Source organism: Phacochoerus africanus, chromosome 3, assembly GCF_016906955.1.
Source record: "Phacochoerus africanus isolate WHEZ1 chromosome 3, ROS_Pafr_v1, whole genome shotgun sequence".
Lineage (NCBI taxonomy): Eukaryota > Metazoa > Chordata > Mammalia > Artiodactyla > Suidae > Phacochoerus > Phacochoerus africanus.
The window spans coordinates 171,458,075-171,470,209 of NC_062546.1; positions in this window are offsets into that span (position 1 = coordinate 171,458,075).

Here is a 12,135-nt window from a genome sequence, read left to right on the forward strand (position 1 = left end):
CAGCCTTTCAGTCACAAGGATCCCTGAGGACTTAAAGTTCATTCGGGCCCCAGGGCCCCTAGGACTTCTGGTTTCCACCCTCTGAAATGCTCCAACACACCAGGCCTCTTTCAGCTGATAGTACACACATTTCCTATTCAAAGAGCCTTCCCCAACCACCTTTCTAACATTTCTCTCATTCCTCTACTCAGAACTTTTCAGGATCTCAGTTATTTATTTACTCATCCATGTCTGCCTCCTCCAGTAGACTGTAAATTCCCCAAGAGCAAGATCCATTTCATCTGTGCATCACCCTCTCTCCTGCAGTATAATTCGGGAGGACATGCTCAAGAAATAGTTTTTGAATGAATAAATGAACAAACAAGGAAGGAGATTGTGGCCAGAGAGCACATTAGTGAAGGAAGTGGAGCAGTGAGGATGACAAGGCCCGGCTGTAAAAGCGGGTGGGCGTCCCTGAAGGGCAGTGGACACAGCTCTTTGAATGACGAATGAAGAGGGGGATGTCTGTAAGTACGGAACAATGATGGGGTTGGCAGAAGACAATTTCTACTGTTTCCCTATTTCCCTCCCTTCTCTGGAAGCTGGAAAAGGAGCTGCCAGGGATTAAGGCATTTGCTTCTACTCATCCTTATAGCTGCATTTGAATCTTTGCAGCCCTCCTGAAATATAGAAGCTGGAAAACAGCCCAGCAGAGTCAAAATCCTGATTTTGATTCATAAACATGTTATAAAAAAAAAAATGCAAAGAAAAAGAAATTGTGGTTATGACCTAACCATAGTCAAGAAATCTCTTTGGCTTCCATTGGTTTGGTATTAATGGAAGTCTTTTATGTTCAGAACTTTGTGCTTGTGAGGCCAAGCGGAGGAAGGGAAAATGCAGACAGCTCCGTCTGCATAATCACCCCCTGCTGGCCCTCCCCAGGTTCAGTGCTCACCCCCTGGTTCTCAGAGGCCCCAGGCTAGCATGAGAAATCAGTGGGAAAATGTTCCTTTAGATGTCAAATCCACAGCTTCTACCAGAAAACAAGGACAGATGAATAAAGCCTCAGGCAAGGACAAGCAGGCCCTTATGTTGCCTATGTGAACATTCTAAAAATGTCCTCATAAATGCTTAGCCCGGAGTTCCTAGACCAAAAGCTAATACGTTCTGCCCTAAAACACAGTTTAGAAAATGAAGGGATCCTTCCTCAGTGTACCTCACCCTCATCCTCATGAAGTAGGACCCTGTTGGAGAGGTGATACAGAGGGAATAATTAAAGTGTATTTTGCCATCTGTGGCTCCCTCCAAAAAAATGACCTTTTCTATAAAAAATTATTTAGGCATTCCTGTTGTGGTTCAGTGGGTTATGAATCCAGCAGGTATCAATGAGGATGCAGGTTCAATCCCTAGCCCCGCTTACTGGGCTAATGACCCAGCATCACCATGAACTGTGGTATAGGATGAAGACACGGCTCGGATCCTGCGTGGCTGTGGCTGTGGTGTAGGCTGGCAGCTATAGCTCCAATTTGACTCCTAGCCTGGGAACTTTCATATGCCACACCTGCAGCCCTAAAAAGCAAAAAATAATAAAAATAAAAAAGTTTTTAAATAAAAGTTTTAAATTTGAAATAATTTTAGATTTACAGAAAAGTTAAAACAATAATACAGAGTGCCCTTTGACCCCTCATCCAGTTTCTCCTGGTTTGTTTTTTCTTTTTTGGTGTTTTGTCTTTTAAGGGCCACACCAGCAGCATGTAGAGGTTCCCAGGCTAGGGGTCTAATCGGAGCTACAGCTGCCAGTCTACACCACAGCCACAGCAACACCAGATCCAAGCTGCATCTTCGACCTACACCACACCTCACCACAGCGCCAGATCCTTAACCCACTGAGTGAGGCCAGGGATCGAACCTGCAACCTCATGGTTCCTAGTTGGATTCATTTCCGCCACGCCACGATGGGAACTCCATTTCTCCTGTTCTTAATGTCTTATGTTACTATAGGACCTTTAACTAAGGGTCTAACTTTGGTCCACTACTATTAACTAAACAGCCCACTTTATTTAGACTTTCACTAGTTTTTCTGTTCCAGATTCCATCCAGGGTATCACACTACATTTCATCATCATCATGTCTCTTTAGGCTCTTCTGGGCTATGACGGTTTCTCAGATGTTCCTTGTTTCTTGATGACCTTGACAGTTTTGTGGAGTACTGGTCAGATATTTTGTAGACTGTCTCTCAGGTTAGGTTTGTCTGGTTTTTTTTTTTTTTAATAAATCATGAATAGATTGGAGTTATGGGTTTTTGAAGGGAACAGCTCAGAGAAGAGGTACCCTTCTTATATCGGGGTAGATGACATTACATGACATCACTTGGTGCAATTAAGCTTCATCACTAGGTTAAGGCAGAATTTGCTGAGGTTTCTCCACTATAAAGTTACTTTTTCCTCTCTTACTGTAATCTCTTCATTGGAAGCAAATCACTAAATCTGTCCTACTCTCAAGAAGATGGAGGAGGAATGGGATAGCAAAGGGGTAGAGTCTCAGTTTACTTCCTGGTGATTTAATACATGTATTAAGTGGAATTCTGTCAGGAAGATTTGTTTCTTCTTCTGAATTAATCAATTCATGAATTCATTTACATCTGCATGGACTCATATATATTAATTTTTATTCTGAGTTATAATACAACACCACAGTATTAATTTTGTTCCTAAAATTGGTCTAGCTTTGCCTGTTTGGGGTTCTTTCAGCTTGTTCCTTGTGTCCCTTTTTGCTTGTTTGTATTTTTAGGGCCGCACCCATGGCAAATGGAAGTTCCCAGGCTAGGGGTCAAATTGGAGCTGCAGCTGCCAGCCTACACCGTAGCCACAGAAATGCAGGATCTGAGCCGAGTCTGAAACCTACACCACAGCTCACACCAATGCCAGATCCTTAGCCCATTGAGCAAGGCCAGGGATTGAACCCTCGTCCTCATGGGTACTAGTCGGGTTCATTACTGCTGAGCCACTACGGGAACGCTCTTTGTGTCCCTTTGACATGCTCCTGTTCTGGGTGTTGCAAAGCTGGTGCTGGCCCACTAATGAGTGGGACTGGATCCTGGGTCTCTGGCTGCAGGTCTTGGGATCCTGGAGCCGGTGCTGGCATGCTGGGCAGAGCCAGTTCATAACATGGCTGGCTGCAGGGTGTGGGTTGTCGTAGAGCTAGTGTAGGCCACCAATGGGTAGGACCAGGACCCAGGATCCCAAGTCTCAGGCTTCAGGGTGCTGGGGGTCCTGGAGTTAGTGCTGGCACACTGGTGTGTGGGGCAGGGTCCTGGGCCATCTGGTGGACAGGGATTGGGCCTCATAGAGGGTGTGGACCTAGAGGGACTTAAGACAGTAGGCCTACTAGTAGCTGGGGCTGTGTCTCTATCAGGGGGTACTTGTTTGGCGTGAGGTGTCCTGGTACTGGTGCAGAAAGGCTGGTGGCTAAGAACAGGTCTTGGTGCTGATAAACTAGATGGAGAATTCTAGAATAGAACTTACCAGCTCCAGCATCCACATGGTGGAATGAGTTCCCAAAAATGGTTGCCACTGGAGTCTATGTGCCCCAGGTGAGCTCCAGTTGCCTCCTGCCTCTCTGAGAGGCTCTCCAAGCAGGTGGGTCTGATCCAGGCCCCTGTCAAATGACGGCTTCTGCCCTGAGCCCTGGCGCGTCTGAGATTTTGTCTATACCCTTTAAGAGTGGAGTGGTTATTTCCCACAGCCCTCTGGCTCTCAGGAAAGTCAGCATTGCTGGCCTTCAAAGCCAAATGTGCTGGGGGCTTATCTTCCTGGCGTGGAGTCTAAAAAATAAAACAAGTGAACAAACGTAACAAAACAGAAATAGAGTTTTGGATACAGAGAACAAACAGGTGGTTGCCCAAAGGGAGAGGTTTGGGAAGAAGAAAGAAATAGGTGAGGGAGATTAGGAGGAAATAAATGCCACAGGTAAGACATGTACAGTGTGGGGAATATAGTCAATAACTATGTAATATCTTCACAAGGTGACAGGTCATAACCAGACCTATCAGGGTGATTATTTATTTATTTATTTATTTGTCTCTAAGGGCCGCTCCTGTGGCATATGGAGGTTCCCAGGCTAAGGGTCGAATCGGAGCTGTAGCCACCGGCCAACACCAGAGCCACAGCAACGAGGGATCCGATCCGCGTCTGCGACCTACACTACAGCTCATGGCAACTAGAGATCCTTCACCCACCAAGCGAGGCCAGGGATTGAACCCACATCCTCATGAATACTAGTTGGATCCATTAACCTCTGAGCCACAGCGGGAATCCGAAGTACTGTACTTTGAAAGTTTATTTATCACAGCAGCTGGAGTTACTTACCTGTGTAATATACAGTGGAATTCACCTTTGGGGGTATTTCGCCAACTGAGATGTCCTGCGTCTTTGAGAACATGGATTTTCCCTTCTGCACAAATGCGAGTGGGCTCTTCAAGTGATGAACTGACCTTTCCTAAGGGAAGTCTGGTTTTTGCCCTCAGCGTCTGGGAGGTGAGATTCAGGTCCCTGGCAGTTCTTGCCTGATATGAATCTCTTTATGTGCTGAGGGTTTTAGCCACTGGGCAGTCTAGAAATGTGACTTGTGAGGGTTTGGATGACACCATATCAGTTCTGCGCTCTGAAAGGACTGGAGACTAAAGATGTTAGTGCAAGCTCTGGGAGAGATGGAGAATAAAGATCTGCCTGAGGACCAGTTTGTGAGGAGCCCAGTACAAGGTAGGAGGAGGTTACTGTGCACTTGACTGCACAGGGAGAGGATCCCCAGAAGCATCTTGGAACCTCTCCTGGCCCTATTTGTCTCTTCTCTTGACGATTTTACTTTTTTTTTGTCTTTTTAGGACTGCACCCAGGGCATATGGAAGTTCCTAGGCTAGAAGTCCAATCAGGCCTATAGCTGCCGGCCTGCACCACAGCCACAGCACCACAGGATCCAAGCTGCATCTGTGACCTACACCCCAGCTCACAGCAACACCGGATCCTTAACCCACTGAGCGAGGCCAGGGATCGAACTCAAGTCCCCAGGGATACTAGTTGGGTTCTTAACACACTGAGCCACAACAGTACTCCCAGTACTCTCAGATTTTTTTTTTTTTTTTTTTTTGCTGCACCTGCAGCATACAGAAGTTCCTGGGCCAGGGATTAAACTCAAGCCACAGCAGTAACCCAAGCAATAGCAATGACAACACTGAGTCCTTAAAACTGCCAGTCCTGGCTGACTTTAACTTGTGTTCTTTCTCTGTAATAAACGGTAATAAGGATAGGAGTTTTGGGTGAGTTCTGTGAGGCTCACTGGTTTGGAGAACCTCTGAACTTGTGCTTGGTGTCAGAAGTCAGGACAGTCAGAGTTCCCTTCATTGCTCAGAGGTTAACGAATCCGACTAGGATCCATGAGGTTTCAGGTTCGATCCCTGGCCTCAATCAGTGGGTTAAAGATCCTGCATTGCCTTGAGCTGTGGTGTAGGTCGCAGATGTGGCTCGATTCTGGCATTGCTGTGGCTGTGGTGTAGGCTGGCAGCTGTGGCTCCGATTCAACCCCTCGCCTGGGAACTTCCATATGCCACGAATGTGGCTCTAAAAAGCAAAAAATAAAAATAAAAAAATGAAGTAATGACAATCTTGTGAGGACTGGCCCATATAATCTCACCCTGGGCCAGGAAATACCATTAAGTTTATACTATGTGACCCTTCTACGTTGGCCATGGCTAATTGGACCAGGGGTGTGTGAACCCCTGACTCAACATGCATCAATCAGATTCTTTCTTCTGGAAATTCGTTTTCTTTTTTGGCCACCCCATGGCATATGGAGTTCCTGGGCCAGGGATCAGATCCAAGCTGCAGTTGTGACCTACATCACAGCTGCAGCAACACCGGATCCTTTAACCCACTGTGCCAGGCAGAGGATCGAACCTGCATCCTGGCACTGTAGAGACAACGCCTATCCCATTGCGCCATAATAGGAACTCCTCTTCTGGAAATTTGAACTAAGATCTAGGTGGTTTCTGTTAGCTGCTTGAGACCAGAATGTTAAATAAATTATGATTTATCTGGCAACCGTTTTCCATTAAGAGCCCAGAGAGGCAGAGGAAGCTACAGAGATAACAGGAAATTAAACAGATGAAGACCATAGGGCTCCAGAGAGATACAGAGAAGGCCTGATGGACTAGCCACTATCTTGACTCCTGATATTCTTCCAGTTCCTGGTTCCTGTCCTGAGACTTGACTACTTCCTGTCCCAGTATCTCTATAATAAACTCCTCTCTTGGAGGGTTTCTTCTGCTTGCACTGAAAAGAACCTTGGCTAAGATGCTATATATTTTTAAGTACTTTACATATAATATGAAACAACGAAGTGTAGCGGGGAAAAGCGCCAAACTTCCAGATCTGTTTATAGCCCTCCTTGGCCCCTTCTGAGTCCTGATTACGCTGGGCCTCTGTGCTGTTATCTGAAAAATGTGGGGGGGAATGCCACATTAGTGCCTAAGGTACTTAGAGTTTTAATATTCTTTGATTCAATTTCATTTGGTTTCCACACTAACTTTGTGAAGCAAGGCTGGTAAAAGACATTAATGTTTGGATATTTATCTAAAGTTTTTGCTTCTGAATATAATTTTTCCCCACAGAGAACTCAGAGGATTCCAGAAAGGAGTGGAATTGTATAGAGACAGTCCACAGCAATGTGATTTCAAGAGCAGCAGATACTTTGTTTTGTCTTTTGAGGGCCGCACCCATGGCATATGGAGGTTCCCAGGCTAGGGGTCTAATCAGAGCTGTAGCCGCCGGCCTACACCACTGCTCACAGCAACACCAGATCCTTAACCCAACCTCATGGTTCCTAATCAGATTCGTTTCCACTGACACGACAGAAACTCCCAGATATGCTTTCTTATCTAAAAGTATTTCTTGGGAGCTCCCTGGTGGCTCAGTGGGATAATGATCTGGCATTGTCACTGCAGTGGTTTGGGTCACTGCTATGGCGCAGGTTCAATCCCTGGCCGGGGAATTTTTATATGCCATGGATGCAGCCAACAAAAGAAGTATTTCTTTTACCTCTCTTGAGTCTCTGGAGTAAACTTCACTACAAAGTCCATTCCTTATTTGGTATGTTACAGTTCTGTCTGCATCCAGGCCCCTGAGAGTCTTACCTCTTAACCCCTTTAATCTCTCCACACCCAGGAATAGTGGTGCAGCTGTTTCATATATAAGATTTTCCCATCATATTATATATGCTAACCCTTAAAGTATAACAGAGGTATGTGTGGAGGGTAATGCAGTTCGCAGGAGGGAATGGCCACTCTTTTAGGAAGATCTAGAAAGTTTCTACTAGGAAGGTCACAGGATAGCTAGGATTTGAAGGATGGATAGAATTTTGCCAGATATGGAGTTCCCGTCATGGCGCAGTGGTTAACGAATCCGACTAGGAACCATGAGGTTGCGGGTTCGATCCCTGCCCTTGCTCAGTGGGTTAAGGATCCGGCGTTGCTGTGAGCAGACGCAGCTCGGATCCTGCGTTGCTATGGCTCTGGTGTAGGCCGGTGACTATAGCTCCGATTTGACCCCTAGCCTGGGAACCTCCATATGCCTTGGGAGCGGCCCTAGAAAAGGCAAAAAGACCAAAAAAAAAAAGAATTTTGCCAGATAAACACAAAGAGAAGGTTTTTCCAGATGAAGAGGATAACATGCACTTAAATTATACGATACTTCATCCGAGGGATATGGAGGTTCCCAGGCTAGGAGTCAATTGGAGCTGTAGTCGCCAGCCTACCCCAGAGCCACAGCAACACTAGATCCGAGCCACATTTGCGACCTACAACACAGCTCATGGCAACGCCGGATCGTTAACCCACTGATCGAGGCCAGGGATCAAACCCACAACCTCATGGTTCCTAGTCAGAATCGTTAACCACTGAGCCACGACGGGAACTCCTGATACTTCTTTTGAATAGGAAGACATTAGTTACCTTCATGGCTCAGCAGAAACCAGTTTGACTAGCATCCATGAGGACGCAGGTTTGATCCCTAGCCTTGCTCAGTGGATTAAGGATCCGGCATTGCTGTGAGCTGTGGTGTAGGTCTGGTGTTAACTGTGGTGTAGGCCAGTAGCTACAGCTCCAATTTGACACCTAGCCTGGGAACTTCCATATGCCACAGGTGGGGCCCCAAAAAGACAAAAAAGAAATAGGAAGAACGACTAGGAATAACACTAATACTTTTTTTTTATAATGGCCATACCCACAGCATATGGAAGTTCCCAGGCGGGGACTGAACTTGCACCTTCCCAGAGACCTGAGCTGCTACAGTAGGATTCTTAACCCATGGCTCCACAGCAGGAATTCCGAATACCTTAGTGTAAGTAGGCTATCGGTTCATTTGACTGACGGACTGAAGTTCCCAGGGTAGCATAATAATTGTGGGTTCCTGGAACAATGGGAAAGAAGGCTAGGGGTCAAAGTGCCAGAGATAACTCGGCTTACCTCTTGTAAGATCTGGCTTAAAACTGAGATGATGTCTGGTCCTTGTTCAAGACAAGATGACAGTGAACTGACATTGATACTGATCAGAAGAGCAAATAAAGGGTACTAAGCAATTAAGACTGATTTAACAATGGTGATTTCAAAGTAAAAGAAACACCATACTGTTTTCCCATGATATGAGCATCTGAGAATGTTCATAGCATTTTGCATCTATTATTTTATTCAGACCTGACTGAGGTAGTGAGGACTAAGAGCACTGGGGCTCAAAAAGCGTGTTTCAGTCACTAGCTCAAAGATCACTAACTAGCAGGGCTGGAGGAGACTCCAGGCATCTTGACTTGGGCTAGCATCTTTTCATTTCGCTTCTGGAACAAATCTGACCCTCAAGGTGACCTGATGAGAGACTTTCAAAAGAATCCACAGGAAGGGATATTCCAGTAAGTTCAAAGCAAAGATTGAAAAATTACAGTGTTCTGAAAAACAAAGTCCGAAACCATGTAATGTTGGATGATTGTTTTTGAATTCCTTTGATTCCCCCATCAAGTTGGGTCCTGCACAGACATTCGGGTTCACTCTTTGTTTATCACTTGGCTTGAGTCACTGAAGTCAGTTGATCACACCGCCATAGTTTGCAGCCCAAACACCTGAGGCCTAATTTCTTCCCACCTCTGATTTGTGATGAAAATGTCTCAAGTGAGTATTTGCCAAGAGGGAACTTCCCTTGAAAATGCTTAACAGGAAAAGGGCGGGGAGCAGTTCCCGTTGTGGTGCACTGGAAACGAATCTGACTAGGAACCATAAGGTAGCAGGTTCGATCCTTGGCCTCACTCAGTGGGTTAAGGATCTGGCTTTGCTGTGAGCTGTGATGTAGGTAGGTCACAGATGCAGCTTGAATCCTGTGTTGCTGTGGCTGTGGCATAGGCTGACAGTTGTAGCTCCCATTTGACCCCTGGTCTGGGAACCTCCATATGCCACAGGTGCGGCCCTAAAAAGAAAAAAAAAAAAAAGGTATTACATGGAGAGTAAGGTTAATAATTACTCCCCTGGGAGTTCCTGTTGTGGCACAGTGGAAACAAATCCAACCAGCATCCATGAGAATGTGGGTTCAATCCCTGGTCTCACTCAGTCAGTTAAGGATCAGGTGTTGTGGTATAAGTTGCTCCGATCCGGCTTTCAATCCCTGGTCTCACTCAGTCAGTTAAGGATCAGGTGTTGTGGTATAAGTTGCTCCGATCCGGCTTTGCTGTTGCTGTAGGCTGGCAGCTGCATCTCCAATTTGACCCCTAGCCTGAGAACTTCCGTATGCCTCAGGTGAAGTCCTAAAAAGCAAAATAAATAAATTAATTAAATAAAATAAAAATAGAGGCATACCTGAGGTTTTAATTTAGGTGATCTAACTTCATAGCCCACACTCTCTTTCTTTTTTCAGACATGCCCAGGGCATGTAGAAGTTCCTGGGCAAGGGATCAAACCCACACCACAGCAGTGACCCAGACTGCTGCAGTGACAATGCCAGATCCTTAACCTGCTGTGCAACAAAGGAACTCCTCGGGCCACCAAACTTAATCTTTAATCTGTGTTGCCTCAACAGAATTTTCATGAAGGCACAGTTGACACGACTTTTAATCTTAGTTGAGAAAATTCAGTATCATGCTGCTACACCTAGGCTGATCGGGAATCCAGATTTCATAGTGACTACCACATTTTGAAGATTATTCTTCTGTACTGTTAATAGAGGGCTAAAAAATGGCTTTGAGTCTGTTGCGATAATCTAGAAACCAAATGTTGGTGATTTTATTTTATTTTATTTTTATATTTTTGCCTTTTTGGGCCGCACCCACAGCATATAAAGGTTCCTAGGCTAGGGGTTGAATCAGAGCTACAGCTGCCAGCCTACACCACAGCCACAGCAATGCTAGATCTGAGCATCATCTGCGGCCTACACCAGAACTCACAGCAACATCAGATCCTTAACCTACTAAGCAAGGCCAGGGATCAAACCTGCATCGTCATGGGTACTAGTCAGGTTTGTAACCCGCTGAGCCACAATAGGAACTCCTCTCTCCTTTTTTTTGGAACATGCCTAAGTTCAGGGGCCAGGGATTGAACCTGAGCCACAGCAGCGACAACGCCAGATCGTCAGGGAACTCCGGGATTCACACTTCCTGATCTCAAAATTCACTACAAAGTGACATTCAATCAAGACTGTGTGGGAGTTCCCATTGTGGCTCAGTGGTTAACGAATCCGACTAGGAACCATGAGCTTGCGGGTTCGATCCCTGGCCTTGCTCAGTGGGTTAACGATCCGGCGTTGCCATGAGCTGTGGTGTAGGTTGCAGACGCGGCTCGGATCCCACGTTGCTGTGGCTCTGGCATAGGTCGGCGGCTACAGCTCCGATTCGACCCCTAGCCTGGGAACCTCCATATGCCGCAGGAGCGGCCCTAGAAAAGCAAAAAAGACACCCCACCCCACCCCCCCAAAAAAACTGTGTGTTACTGGAATAAGTAAAAGCATTAAAATCAGGGGAATAAAATTGAGAGTTTGAAAATAAATCCATACCTGTAGGGTCAACTGATTTTTTACAATGATGCCAAAACTTTTCAAAGGAAAAAAAATGGTCTTTTCAGCTAATGGTGCTCCAACAAATGGATACTAGCATGCGAAAGAATGAAGTTGGACCTCTACCTTACACAATACACAAAAATTAACTCATAGTGGACCAAAGACTTAAAAGAAACAGCTAAAACTGTGCAACTCTTAGAAGATGTAGGAATAAATATTTATGATTTTGGATTGGGCAGTAGTTTCATAGATATGACACCAAAAGCATGAACAAAAGAAGAAAACATAGATAAATTGCATTGCATCAAAATTCAAAAGCTTTATACTCAAAGGACACTGTCAAGAAAAAGACAACCCACGGAGTTCCCATTGTGGCACAGCAGAAACAAATCCAATTAGTACCCATGACAGATGAGGGTTTGATCCCTGGCCACACTCAGTGGCTCAAGGATCCAGCACTGCTGTGAGCTGTGGTGTAGATCGCAGATGTGGCTCAGATCCCACATTGCTGTGACTGTGGTGTAGGCTGGTGGCTGGATCTGATTCAACCCCTAGCCTGGGAACTTCCATATGCCACAGGTACAGCACTAAAAAATAAAACACAAACAAACGAAAGAAAGAAATCCATATAATAGGAAGAAACTTTAGGCTGTAGTATCTAGGATATATAAAGAACTCAACCCAACAACAACAGATCCAATTAACAAATGAGGAAAGGACTTCTAATAGACAGTTCTCCAAAGAAAAGGTACTAAAGGCCAATAAGCACGTGAAAAAATACTCAACATGATTAGCCAGTAGGGATATGTAAATCATACCCACAATGAGTGACCACTTCACACCCACTGGGATGGCTAAAAGTAAAATGATAGACAGTAACAGGTGTTGACAAGGATGAGAAAAAACTGGAAACTTCATACTTTGTAGTTGGAATTGTTGAATGGTACAGCTGCTTAGGAAAACAGGAAGTGGCAATGCTACTTCTAGGTATCTACCCCAAAAGAGCTGAAAATAGGTGTTCAGGGAATTCCCGTCGTGGCTCAGCAGAAATGAATCTGACTAACACCTGTGAGGATGC